Below are 14,218 nucleotides of genomic sequence, written 5' to 3'. Positions count from 1 at the left end.
CCTAAGACATGTGCCCGGCAACGGTCAATTGCAAACTATTTGTTAACCTGAAGATGACCTAGGAATGTCGAAATGTTGTTCTCTGTTTATCAATAAAAGTGTTAATACCCATACCAGCCGTTCTGGAACTACGTTTTATCTAAATGTTAACAAGTACAAACCGTTGCTAAAGCTAACAATCATTTCTACCCCATTGCCTGCAACTCTTATTATAAAGGCTTTGTTCAAACCAGAATCCTTACGAGAGCTAATTACTTCTAACAGAAATAGGTTTTATTAATTGGTCTTGTCATAACCCGGAAAGATTAAGTCTAGTTAAGCAAAGAATAGGATATCTTACAGAATAATAGATTAAATTACTGTGAATATTTGAAATGATACAAGTCAAATCATTGTCAGTAGTTCCAGAGATTTCAAAGCTTAACAAAACAAGTAACATTATAAACAGTTCAGGTTTCTTGCAGCACTGGCCTTACATGAAATCTTTAGCTAAGTCTATTGCTGTTTTTCATAAAGCTTTTAAATTTTAGTAACATGTGCTCTAAAACGTTGTGTGTAGTTTTGAGGTAGATCTGAAGAAAAGTATAGTTTGTGACTGGTTATAAAATGAGTAATAACTTTTGGTCAGTTTGTTTGTTTTTAGAGTAAAGTCACATTAGACTATCTTCTATGTCTACAGCGGGGAACCAAATCCTGAAACTTAGGGTCTTAAGTATGTTGACTTATTGCTATCCTACTGGAAGACTTGTGGTCAGTCCTACTGAAAAGAATAGCTTCTGGTTAATCACGAAGAGAATAATATCTTCAGTGTTAAATAAAAAATACGTTTATTTTTTAATCATGAAATAAAAAGTAATTTATAGTCAGTCCTGAAAATAAGTAGCAATTCATAGTTAGTCCTTAACATAAACAGTAATTTGTAGTCAGTCCTGAGAATAAGTAGCAATTCATAGTTAGTCCTTAACATAAACAGTAATTTGTAGTCAGTCCTGAGAATAAGTAGCAATTCATAGTTAGTCCTTAACATAAACAGTAATTTGTAGTCAGTCCTGAGAATAAGTAGCAATTCATAGTTAGTCCTTAACATAAACAGTAATTTGTAGTCAGTCCTGAGAATAAGTAGCAATTCATAGTTAGTCCTTAAAATAAACAGTAATTTATAGTCAGTCCTGAGAATAAGTAGCAATTCATAGTTAGTCCTTAAAATAAACAGTAATTTGTGGATAGTACTGAACAGAAGTAACTTGAGGTAGCCATAAAAAGAAATAGTAATTTGTTGCTAATTTTTGGAAGATTGATATTTGATATTCTTAAGAAACATACAAATTAGTTTTAATTTCAAATATTAGTAAAAGGGTAAAACCCAAAGTATACGGTTTCAGTAAATCAACAAACACACACATAATGTTAGGAGTTAGAAAATTCAGCGGAATAGCAAATAACATTACTGGTGCCACAAAGACGCAGTGTTGACACCTCTGTGTTAACAGTTCTGGAATGTTTTTTTCTCAGACTATATATTTTGACATACCTCATAAAAAGCTTGTCATTTCACAATATTAACTATGTATTTCTAATATTGTGTATGACATACTGAGTGTAGTTACCTAAAATATCATTTCTTGAAACATATGACCTAACAAAAGTATCGGGGATTATTTGAGACGAACGATTTTCATGAGGTGTTATTTGAGTTGGAAAAACGCATGGACTTGAGTGAAACTGTTATGCTATTTTTAATACTGCTATATAACGTATTACTAAGTTTTATATAATTCTACGTAAACATACACAGTTTACTCACCCCCTAGACACGGACTATGGATACGGATATTTCCCTGTTAAGAAACTTTGTAAAGTCAAGACAATGGATTCCATTATTTTAAAATAAAAACAAACAAACAAATGATATTGAAAGCTAAGAGGAGGAGATACGCTTACACCATACTGCATGTACCAGAACCATTGCCACGATATTTTGGAAACATTTCAGTTAAAAGCCTTTTGTGGGAGTCGTGAAATGATAGATGACTTACAGTGATTATCTTGGCATCAGCTTAGTAAACCATGTTTTAACTGACTGACCTTCCGTTCTCGCTGTCAGTCTGCAAGGACGGGGAGGCGATGCTTTTCCGAATTTATTCTTTTTCCAACCGTAAATCTTGTAAGGGGATCTCGTCTTTACTATGTCCGGTTGGTCGACTTTTGACGAGAAGGGGAGTTATAATGTTGTTAGGCTGCGACAAATGCACGCGCCATGAAACTGACTGAGTGCATATTTCATAATTCAATCCGAAAATTAAAATATTTTTGTTTCTCTTTCTACAACGTGATATTCTCAAAATTTGCTTTCATAAAGTGCATCGATAGCTAATTGACAGAGTGAAGTATCAGTAATGTGGAACTTGTTTCTAGAGACAGATTCTGATTTTTGGTCGTTTTCAGAAGAATTGTTTGTTTGTTTTGTAATTTCGCACAAAGCTACTCGAGGGCTATCTGTGCTAGCCGTCCCTAATTTAGCAGTGTAAGACTAGAGGGAAGGCAGCTAGTCATCACCACCCACCGCCAACTCTTGGGCTACTCTTTTACCAACGAATAGTGGGATTGACCGCAACATTATACGCCCCCACGGCTGGGAGGGCAAGCATGTTTAGCGCGACGCGGGCGCGAACCCGCGACCCTCGGATTACGAGTCACACGCCTTACGCGCTTGGCCATGCCAGGCCGTTTTCAGAAGAAACTAGATTGCGGATATCATCTAACACTACATACTCTTGCTGCTGAATAGCATAAAATAAATCATAGTAACTTACATATTATATTTTCTCCAAAACTAAAGGCTTTTAACTAAACTGAAGGTGTTCCCTAGTCTTCTTTCTTTTGTCTATAAACATCCAAGCTACGTGCAAAAACTTTGAATAATCGTACCCCCATGTATAAAATATTAAAAGGTAAAAAAGGGACTTCATTAACTATGTTTGACTTATGAATGTGTGAGATGGACTGATGTATTTGAGAACAAAGACAAAACCTACAATTATTTTTCAAAACGCTGTTCAGCTATATTTGTTGTTAAATCTACAGATGAATCATCATATGAATAATTGTGAGTAACAATACGGGTGTTTTTATATGAACCAGTAATTAACCACTGGATATGTTAACTCAAATACATTTTATTTCATTCTATATTTCTACAAATTTATATTCCCTGAGCATAAAATAGCTTTTAAAGTGTTTTTTTTTTCATTTAATATATAAAAATAAAATATATTGTGTTTAATATTGAATAACACGTTTCGCTCTGCCAACTTTATCTATTGTCTGAGAAATTTGAGATTTCTTTCAGGGTAAATATAGATTAGATTGATTAAAAGTGATGTTAAATTGGGCATGTTTTAGTGGTTATCGTGACCACTGCTAATTCGACGATTTGGCACTTTGATGTCGTATATTCTTTATAGGTACATCCAGCTTTTCAGGTCAAACCAATGTTATCCAAGATTCGGCGGTGGGTACTGTTGACTTGGTGGTTGCATTCTAGGGACAACTAGCACAAGTAGTCATTGTGAAATTTTTTACTGAATAATGAAAGGGACATGTTATTTTTAACTTCACCATAACATTTTTTAGCTTTCAGAAAGGGTAATATTATATTACATGGATGATATTATGAGAAAGTTCACGAGATGTTTTCGTACAATTTTCAGACTTCTTTTTCTGTCCTTGTTCTTTTCTCTCCATTCTCAGAACTTTATCGAAACGTTTTGTTTCCACATAGTAATAACTTTGGTTTTATTTAATGTTCTATATATATTATTATAAATTGCTCAATCGAATGATCTCATTTCTATTTCTTTTTGTAGAATGTTATCAAACTCAGTTTGTTGTACAAAACGAGTGATTTAAGATACAAAAAGTTAGACGTTTTTAAATCACCAGGGCTATTTCTCGACATGCTGGAATTTGTATTCAAAGTATTATAATGAGAAATAACAATTATGAAAAATAAAATAACTATAATTAAATAACTTATAATAAATTCATTTGATCTTGTCTGTTGTCAAAAGTAAAGATATACAATAAGTTATTTGAATTATGACCATCGCGAGGAACCGAACCTCGTATTTTAGCTTTCTAAGTCCGTAAAGTTATCGCTAATTAAAGATTAGTCGTAGCAGTAGCGAACAACGATTAAAATCAGCAATAGTGGGTGTGACGAAAACTAAAAAATAAAAAATATAGGTAGCATATGAAACTAATGTGATTGATAAATGTAAATGATTTAGTGTTGTAGTGAAATATAAAATGTGTAAATGCTGCTATCAAACACGTTTTATTATAAAAGGATGCTATGCCTACACCCGTTTTTACATAACAGGTGCTGAACGTTCGTAGGATATATACAAGTGGGTTGTTTGTGTCATTTAATGATCACAGTAAGACTGCCGAGGTGTGTGTTTAGAATGCTGTTGTATTATTCATACTAAATCAAAGCATAAGACTAGCAATAAAAGTTTTGGTATAAATTATCAACAGTCTTATAACTGGTGAAATTCCACGCAAAACACCCACCAACAGATCCCTCGCTGGTACAGCGTTAAGTCTACGGATTTACAACGCTAAAATCTGGGGTTCGATTCCCCTCGGTGGATTTAGTAGATAGCCCGATGTGGCTTTACTATAAGGAAAACACAAAACACCAACCTACAAGATTACGTTTTGTACGATTAGAAGGTATATACTGTTTAAAGTAACTGAAATGCCACCAACTATTTTATCAGTTACAGTCCTGAATGCATGGAAACTTCGTATATTGATTTCCATACACTGTATTGATGAAATTGGTAAAATACTGTTGAAAATTCAAAGTAGGTCAATGTTTGGTTAGTAGTTTGAAGCATTTAAGTAATAGGCAAAACATTTCAAGTAAATTTATACAATATCCGTTTACACACTAAAAAAATCTTATCCAACTTCAGACAGTAGTGTTTGTTCTGTTTCAAAATAATAATTACATTAAGTGTATTTAATAATGAACTATAAGTTTAGTTAATTAGTCAGAACAACAATAACAATTATCAGGAACAAAGTTAATTTTCATATGTACAACCATACCTCTAAGTATATTTAAACACTATTCGTAACAAACCCAAGTATCAGTAATATGTTTCGCTTAATCACAAAGAATTGGCTATTAAACGGTTAAAATACTTTTAAAATGTATTGGATGATTTTTTCGATCAGCCCAGTATTCGAAACAACACTAACAATTTATAAAACTGGTTCATTGCAATTTTAAAGTTGCCATTCAGTATAAGGAAATATATTTCGTATTTCAAATAAAACAATTACAAGGTAAATCAAACCCAAGTGTTAAACCTATTGTCACAAATTTACACAGCGTCAAAACCAAGAATCGTATTAATACGGTAGAAAGTTGTAAACATAAACAACTTTATATTGAACTACAACACTCAAACAACAACTTTCATTTTGTTACCAAGGTCTGGTTTCTTCACCGTTAGACATTCAACGTTGAGTTGTTTGTTCATTGCTCAAAACAAGAACACTTGTCAGTAACAACTTTCATTCTATTACCAAGGCTTGGTTTCTTCAATATATAGCATAATAACGCCCCCACGGCTAAAAGGGCGTTTGGTGTTGCAGAGATTCGAATCCTCATCCTACAGATTGTAATTCGAGGTCTCTAACCACATGGCCATGCTAGTCCAACTTTACATCAACCTATAAAAAATCTCTTTATATACAATTTCTTGTAAATAAAATCTAGTATTCCTTTTTTCTCTCTCTCTCTCTCTCTTTTATAAATACATTACACCTTAAATGAGAACGTATGTATATACATGAAAGTACCCGTATTAAGCTATACAGAATGGTTGCTACAACGACACATTCATTTTTTTGACTACACAAAACTTATGTTTTGAGCCCACATAATCAACAGATTCGTAATATTAATTTCATGTCACAACCGTGACTTCTAATACAATTATGATGCGTGTAAATGGTTAGCAAAGAAAATGTGCAAAAAACCTTACCAGTTGTGTTCCTGGGTTTTCTAGATCTTTTTGTATCCAGACGCTGAAAGGCAGTAATGCTTAAGACAGGTAATTTGCTACATAACAAAGCTGTTAGAATCCCTAATTACGCCATCATAATACACCTAAAATATTCAGTTGTGTCATGCTGCGAAACGACAGATTATGCGAGTGAGTGCACGCGCTCCAGATGTTGAGCAGTCAGAACGTAGCACGCGTAATTTGCCGCCTAGTCAAGCGGTCGACACGAGCAAGATGTCCGAGAACGAGCTAAAAGTTTGCGATTGTTTGATATTAGCTGCTAAATGTTCCTTGCCCAAGCTTGTCTTGGCGAATTAACTTGGTCATGTGACACACAAACATTTTAGAAACGTTTCCATTGCTTTTGATAGCTTTTACATTAAAATGTTTTTTACTTGAGTCGATTACCTTCGTAATAAAAAACGTAGCTATATTATGCAAGTTCACGATACAGCTTAAATTTTTATTGAAACATTTTTTACTTTTATTTCCGATCTTAATATCCTCACGATGACAAAGGTTGATAGATAGTTGTTATATATTGTACAACGATCTAGTCCAGTATATGACAAAGGTTGATAGATAGTTGTTATATATTGTACAACGATCTAGTCCAGTATATGACAAAGGTTGATAGATAGTTGTTATATATTGTACAACGATCTAGTCCAGTATATGACAAAGGTTGATAGATAGTTGTTATATATTCTGCAACAACTTAGTCCAGCAGAAGACAAAGGTTGATAGATAGTTATTATATATTCTGCAACAACTTAGTCCAGCAGATGACAAAGGTTATTTATTAGGTAGTTATATATTCTACAAATGTGTAGTCCAGTAGGTGACAAAAAATTGATAGGTAGTTGTTAGATCTGCTACAAGGATCTAGTCCAGTAAGTGACAAAGGTCTATAAATATAATTGTTATATATTCTACAACTATCTAGTCCAGTAGATGAGAAAGGTTGATATGTAGTTAGATATTCTGTAAGGATCTAATCCAGTATATGACAAAGGCTGATAGGTAGTTATATATTCTACAGTGACCTAATCCAATAGATGACAAAGGTCTATATTTATACTTGTTACTCCATAACAATCTAGTCTTTCAGATGAATGACTAAGCTTTATATTTAGTTATTGTAACATACATTTGTTTTAACATCCTGTATATTTTGTTTAACACTTTATACTATTCATTATTAATTTTTATTCAGAACTGACGAACCACCTAAGTCTCGTTGATACCAGAGTGGGTTCAGCGACCACAGCGCCAATAGGAGAGGACCGCGTTAGTAGTTATTATTAAGGGTTATACGTTGAATGTACATTAACACGCTAACTTCAAGTATATGTTTTATCCAGTGCCGTAAGACAATACATTTTTCATCATCGAATGCAGTAGTTCCGCCTTTTTCTGAGCTACTTCTTGTAACTGCCACTAAATACTGTGGGTCGAACAATGTCTGTCCTAGTGGAGAGAGTGGTTTAATTTTTCTCCTGATAAGTCATATATACGAGGGCTGTTCAAAAAATACGCGGACTGTTTGAATTGCGCGGCTCCAGTTGGTTCCAGGGGAATTCGCTTGGTGTCGCTAGGTTCGCACAGATCAGCTGATTACGACGCCATTTCCCGATTGCAGATATCTTCATTTGTGTATTAGCTACGCGGTTTCAAGTGAAGGGCGATTTTTTCGTTCGGCGGATTTCAGAATGAATGACCTGAAGGAGCAACGACTTGCTGTGAAATTGTGTTAAACTTGGAAAATCTGCGACTGAAACTTATGCTTAACACGGCTTACGGTGATGTTGCTATGAATCGTACGGCATGTTTCAAGTGGCATGAACGTTTTAAGGATGCTCGACAGTCCATTGAAGATGATGAGCGTCCTGGACGTCCTTCCACGTCAACTGACGACCCACACGTCGACAAAATCAACACCCTGGTGCGGGCAAATCGACGTCTCACTGTCAGGGAGCTTGCTGAAGAGTGTGGGATATCAGTTGAATCTTGTTACGAGATTTTGACCGAAAAATTGAAGATGCACCGCGTTGCTGCGAAATTCAGCCCTCAGAACTCGTGAGTTTTTGGCCAAACACTCGATCACTGTTCTTCCCCACCCCCCTACTCACCTAACCTTGCTCCTTGCGATTTTTTCTTGTTCCCCAAACTCAAAAGACTCTTGAAAGGAAGAAGATTTGAGACGATTCCCGAGTTTAAGGCGAATGCGACGAAGGAGCCGGAGGACAAAAGAAGCGTACTAGGACTGTTTCAACAAGTGGAAACACCGTTGGGATAAGTGTGTGCGTTGGGGAGGAGAGTACTTTGAAGGGGTCCCAGACCTGTAACTTCTAAATACAGTACATTTTGTTTTATGACGTCAGACCGCGTATTTTTTGAACAGCCCTCGTACAGTAATATAAATCTCCAATTTCTACTCGTTGTTAGAGCTGAAAAATTAAAAAGTCGTATTCTCCATTAACTGTTTTGAGCATGTATTTATCGAGAGTTAAGCGTTTTTTATAACAATGAATAAAGCAAAAACTTAAAACTTAGATATACCAATAGTATTCATCATTCTTATAGATTTTTCAACCAAATAAAGGAGGATCATGGAAGATTTTGATCACTATAATGTTACAGCTATAAACAGTAATTAATATACTTAAAAACGAAGCAGTTTATTTGTTAAGAAATAAACACGTGTCAGCTATTATGGCAGATACCTATGCTCCAAAGACAATTATCTGATGTCTATAATAGCAACCCCTAACCGCTTAATTATGTCAGATATTTCTTTAGTTCTTGGGAAGTCATGTTTAATATTTACAGCAGAGGGGAAGGTTTATGAAGCAGACATTTATATCTTTACCAGTACGTAAACTTATTTATGTAAATGTTTAAAAATAGTGTATGTGATGTGTCATAAATAGTAGTTATTCACCGCCTTTGATTTCTGATCAATATACATTTATTGATCAGTAGTTTTTGTTATTCATAAAACATCACTTTAGAAATCACGGTCTCTGAACAAATAAAAGCACGAAAACATGTGCGACTAGATTTTATTATTCAAATGTCTTTTTATCAGAGAGCACAATCAGGGGCTACATCAGCCTTTTTCCAATGAAGGTACTGAGGTGGACTGGAGAAAACCAAGGGAAATGCACTTTTTCTTGTGGGCAGATGTGTTGTCTTGTAAATGAACCAATTTTACCAGTAAGCATTGTTCACTGGGTGCGGGGGCTACTGGGGAGGCTATAGTACATTTTGGGGTTACTTCAGCCCCAGAAAGCTGCCCCTGAGCAGGGTATTTTGCTTGTTTATTCGTTTGTTTCTTAAAGCTACGCGAGGGCTATATGCAGTAGCCGTTCCTAATTTTAGTTGATAGACTGGACGATATGTGGCTAGTCAAAAGCACCCACCGCCTTCTTTTGGACTACGTTTATCAAATTTGACCGTCAAGTTTATAATGAATCCACAGCCCCAACATGCGGAGCGCGATTTTATGAGGTCGGGACATGAATTGAAATCCCTTGTGTTCAGTCCAGCACACAAACCATTTGGCCTTGCCCAGTCAATAGTTGGATATCTTTTTTTTTTTAATTTCATGGAACTGGTCACGTTGTGTTACTTGCAACAATATTGCTACTGAATGCAAGATGTGTAATTTATCAACCCCAAGTACTATTATTACAAAACAATCTACACTGAGAAACCTAAGACATATCACCATTTTAGACACTAATCTTACTATAATGGACGTAATGTGTATGTCATTATCTATATACGTAACCAAAACTTCTGCATCATCTACCGAAAAGCACCACATACAAAAAAGATTTCAGACTTTGGGTGTTTAAGATTCTCCTCACAACAAGAACACAACTTTCACTAGGACTGTACATGAGGGTTTGTTTTATCGATATAATTTTTCAAAAATGCTTCTGAGAAAATGAAGTTTTTAAAAAACTTTTTTCAAATAAACGGTACCATTTTTAATATACAAGAACATTAGAGTTTACATCAATGAAATTTATGAAAGTTGAACTTTGTACATTGAGTCATTTTGATATAATGAGTTGTGTATGACTAAAGAACACAATCTAACATTTTTTCGGTGCAGTACATCCCAGAAAAAATACTTTCTTAAACAAATGTTCACTTTTTCAATATATTTTTTTAATAAGGTATGAATACTACGAATAGTAGGGCGGCGTTTCTGTTAGTATCCATAGTAATAACAGTTGATTTTTTTTTTTTTGGTTTAGTCAAATTGTTAATATTATTAAAACTAAAAATAGGTATATTTATGACATGTCATCAGTGCAGAATATTGTCCAGAAATAAATGTCTGGAATTCTTACGATGGCATTTAAAACAGGAATATTGAGTAGCTTATCGTTGGTTGGTTTACCCCCAACGTTTGTCGCTTACAAGGTGTCTTATTTGTCTGCTGTTTCAACTCTATTCAGAGTAAGTTTTGCAACCCGCAAGGCAGCATTGGCGAGAAGGACATTCGTCTGATTTTCCTCTTCGACTCAAACTTGAACAAGAAGCTGCCGAAACTACACAAAACATCATCCAGGCATTCGGCCATGGGTCTGTTACTGAACATACAGTTCAGCGTTGGTTCCAGTGGTTTTGACATGGAGATGGAAGTCTTGAAAACCACGAAGGTTGTGGAAGGAAGCCATTCTTAGATGAAAACACATTAAGGGAAGCAGTTGAGACAGAGACCCTCGCACAACAATACGTAAGTTTGTAGAAAAGCCGGGCACAAGCAAATCAAGCATTGCCACCCACCTGCGTGTGATTGCATAAGTTCAGCATGAGCTGACTGAAGATCAACAAATTCAACGTTATGAGACCTGTCAAGGATGATGCTCCAAAAATTGAACGAATTGGGAATCGAGGTTCTGCCTCATCCACCTTATTCCCCAGATTTTCCCCTACAGATTTTCATTTTCAAGCACTTCGACAACTTTTTGAACAATAAACGCTTTCAAAACCAGACAACTGCAGAAAAACTTTCAGGAAATTCACTGACCATAGAAACTCTGATTTCTACAGAAAGGGCATAAACAGCTTCGATACACGTTGGTAAAAGTATGTTAAAGCAAATGGTGCTTACTTTGGTTAAAGCATGTTTTACAATACTGGTTTATACTTTTCCAAACTTCGCAGTTCACGAACGACATTTATTTCTGGATCACCTAATCTTCATTGTCTATTAAACGACTTTTTACCTCAACCGTGTTGTAAGATTCATGTTTTCATAAAAATCATCCCATTCATGTGAAACCTTCGCGATACTCCCTTATGTTGTTGATATGAATTATTTCTTACTGTTGGCCATGTTAACTACATTTCATAAAATGAATCATAGCTATAATTATGACGTCGTTGAATTTGTCATATGTTTTCTATCATTTTTAAGTATTGTTCAGCATACGTTAAACCATCTGTCCTAAAGTGCTGAAGAGCTAAGTATTAAAGTCATCACGACCAACACTATCTAATTTCTTTCACTCTTTACGAAGGTAAGCAGGACCAACTCTTTCATTTTGTCTTCAAAACATCACATGAAGTCACTTCTATTACTTTGTATTGGGCCCGGCGTGGCCAGGTAGTTAAGGCACTCGACTCGTAATTCGAGGGTCTCGGGCTTGAATCCTCTTCACAAACATGCTCGCCTTTTCAGCCATGGGAACGTTATAATGTGACGGTCACTCCCACAATTCGTTGGTAAAAAAAGTAGCCCAAGAGTTGGCGGTGAATGGTGATGACTAGCTGCCTTTCCTGTAGTCTTACACAGCAAAATTAGGGACAGCTAGCACGAAATTTAAAAACAAACAATACTTGGTATTGAAATTTTACAGCCAAAACCTTTACGAATTATTGGAAACCATGCATGTCCAGTACTTGTAATATAAGAATAAAAAGGTTACAATACTGGTTGAGAAAGGGTCTGGCTTTATTGAACTTCTGTTGTTGTTTTATGCAAGTTCCAAAAGCACAGACACTAACAACTTCTACACAAATAGTTTTATTCTTGTACTTATGACCACTTCTTTCTTTCAGTCATGAAGGCAAAGTGTAAATTTTTGATCGCATTTCTTTCTTCCTTTCTGACAATAGAATAAACTTATTTTAATTCAAAAACAGAAGACAAAAAGTACAAAATGTTTTTAGTTAAGTAGTTTGTTTTTCAGAGGTAAAAAAGTTCTCTTTACATTAGCTTTGTTATGTAATACTTCTAGACCTCATTGTTATTTCCTTCTGCTAATATGCCCCTATTTCTGTATTCTCTAATATCCTCTTTAGTCATCTTTTGTGTGGTTCTATGTTACTCAGACTCAGTTTTATATTTATTTAAAAAACGTTTGTGCCAGTCAGAGCTTCTAAATTAAAAATTAACGCTTGCATTCAAGGAAATGATAAATGTACTCTGGGCCTTAAAACCTGATTGAAGACACACACACACTGTCGTTTTAATCTGTCATTACAAATCAAAGCCCTGAGTACTGAAGCTTAACCATTTATAAACCCAGAACTTCAGTTGCTTAAAGTAACAAGAGTCAAATCGTTCGCATCCTGTCTATTCTTACTTTTCATTTCTATAGAAAGCTTACAATTTCAAATACTAAAATGTTAAGAATTTCTCTATTCAAAAAGATCAAGTTCAAACATTTCCCTCGTTGTTTAAACCAAATTATCACAAGATACAAAAATGATCTCTTTCATTGACAGTGCTTATTTCGTCATAGTGGTGCTGTTGTGTAAAACAGATTTTCAATCAGTTTTAGGCCAACTCATAAGCTCTAGTGATATTTTCTTGTAATCAGTGTATAAATTCTTATGTAAATTACTACCTTACAGTGCATTATAAGAATGACAGTCAATGATATACAGTGTAAATGATACAAGGTGCTGGCTGATTGGCTGCCTTCCCTCTGACCACTACTTGAAAGTTTAGGGACGGTGGCAAATAACCTTACTAGTCTTGCCACAAACAGTTCTTCACAGTAATAGGGTGGAGTACGAAACGTTCCACTGTCTTCCCTAAATGAAGGTCGAGTAGTTTGATATTCCTTTTCTCAGAATACCATCACAACGTATAAGATAAGCATCTCAGATTTACCGATATTTATTTGTGAATTGCGCTTATACAGTTGAATGAGTTGATGCATTCATTTCACCAATTTATCTGTCAAAATATTATAAAGAAATACCGTGGCGTTATTTTCATGGAATATGCTTATTAATATCTACTATATTTAGTGGCTCTCCAAGTCTGTACCTTTAGATTTGTAGCTTTGGGCGAAATTCAAAAAACAACAACACTTTTGTGTCACATTTGTTTATTTTTTAAATATTTGTAGTTTGTGTTTGTTTTTTGAATTTCGCGCAAAGCTACACCAAGGCTATCTACGCTAGACGTCCCTCATTTAGCAGTGCAAGACTAGAGGGAAGGCAACTAATCACCATCCACCGCCAACTCTTGCCCTACTCTTACCAACGAATAGTGGGATTGACTGTAACATTATAACTCCCCTACAGCTGAAAAGGCGAGCATGTTTGGTACGATGGGGATTCGAACCCGCGACGCTCAGATTACGAGTCAAGTGCCCTGACTTCCTGGTCATGCTGGGTCAAATAATAGCTTTTAACATTGATACTTAGGAAATATATTAGACAAGTTTTATTTACGTGCATATAAGTAATTAATTTCTAACATTAATTACACGGGTTTTAACGTGCCCATGTTTAAAGTTAAGACAAATAATACTATTATGCATGTTACTTACGTTATGAACCTAAAATAGCGATAGTTATTATTAAAAACGCGGTCAACATGCGCGAGCCGATTAATCGCATAAAGTAAAACATACTTATATAAAAATGTATCTCCTAAAATTGATATAAAACTTACATCAGTTGTTGGTAAACATGTTGGATTAACAAGTTTTGATATTTTCACTCCAGCAGTATAGCGTTGTCCAGACGTCTTCTCTCGTTTTATATCACAATCGTTTGGCTTCCTTCTTACAACTGATTACAAAAAAAACTTTAAAATATTTGGTCTGTAAGCAAAAAAAAAACAACTGACTGTCTCTTTAAGAACATGTTAA

General features: G+C 35.0%; 2 long non-coding RNA genes across 2 annotated transcripts in view; one reads left to right on the top strand and one right to left on the bottom strand.

Annotated features, from left to right (window-relative positions):
- LOC143232582 (uncharacterized) overlaps positions 1-7,421 on the top strand; it is a 22,048-nt gene extending 14,627 nt beyond the window's left edge. The window contains exon 3 of the long non-coding RNA XR_013017612.1: positions 7,300-7,421. This is a non-coding gene — a long non-coding RNA (uncharacterized LOC143232582). The remainder of the gene's footprint in view (positions 1-7,299) is intronic.
- On the bottom strand, positions 2,865-14,218 carry LOC143232581 (uncharacterized). Its single transcript, XR_013017611.1, has 3 exons — positions 14,020-14,218; positions 6,063-7,553; positions 2,865-5,748 (listed from the first exon to the last, which is right to left on the bottom strand). It is a non-coding gene; the product is annotated as an uncharacterized LOC143232581 (long non-coding RNA).

This window comes from Tachypleus tridentatus, chromosome 11 (assembly GCF_004210375.1).
Source record: "Tachypleus tridentatus isolate NWPU-2018 chromosome 11, ASM421037v1, whole genome shotgun sequence".
Classification (NCBI taxonomy): Eukaryota; Metazoa; Arthropoda; class Merostomata; order Xiphosura; family Limulidae; genus Tachypleus; species Tachypleus tridentatus.
This window is presented reverse-complemented; position numbering and strand designations above follow the sequence as displayed.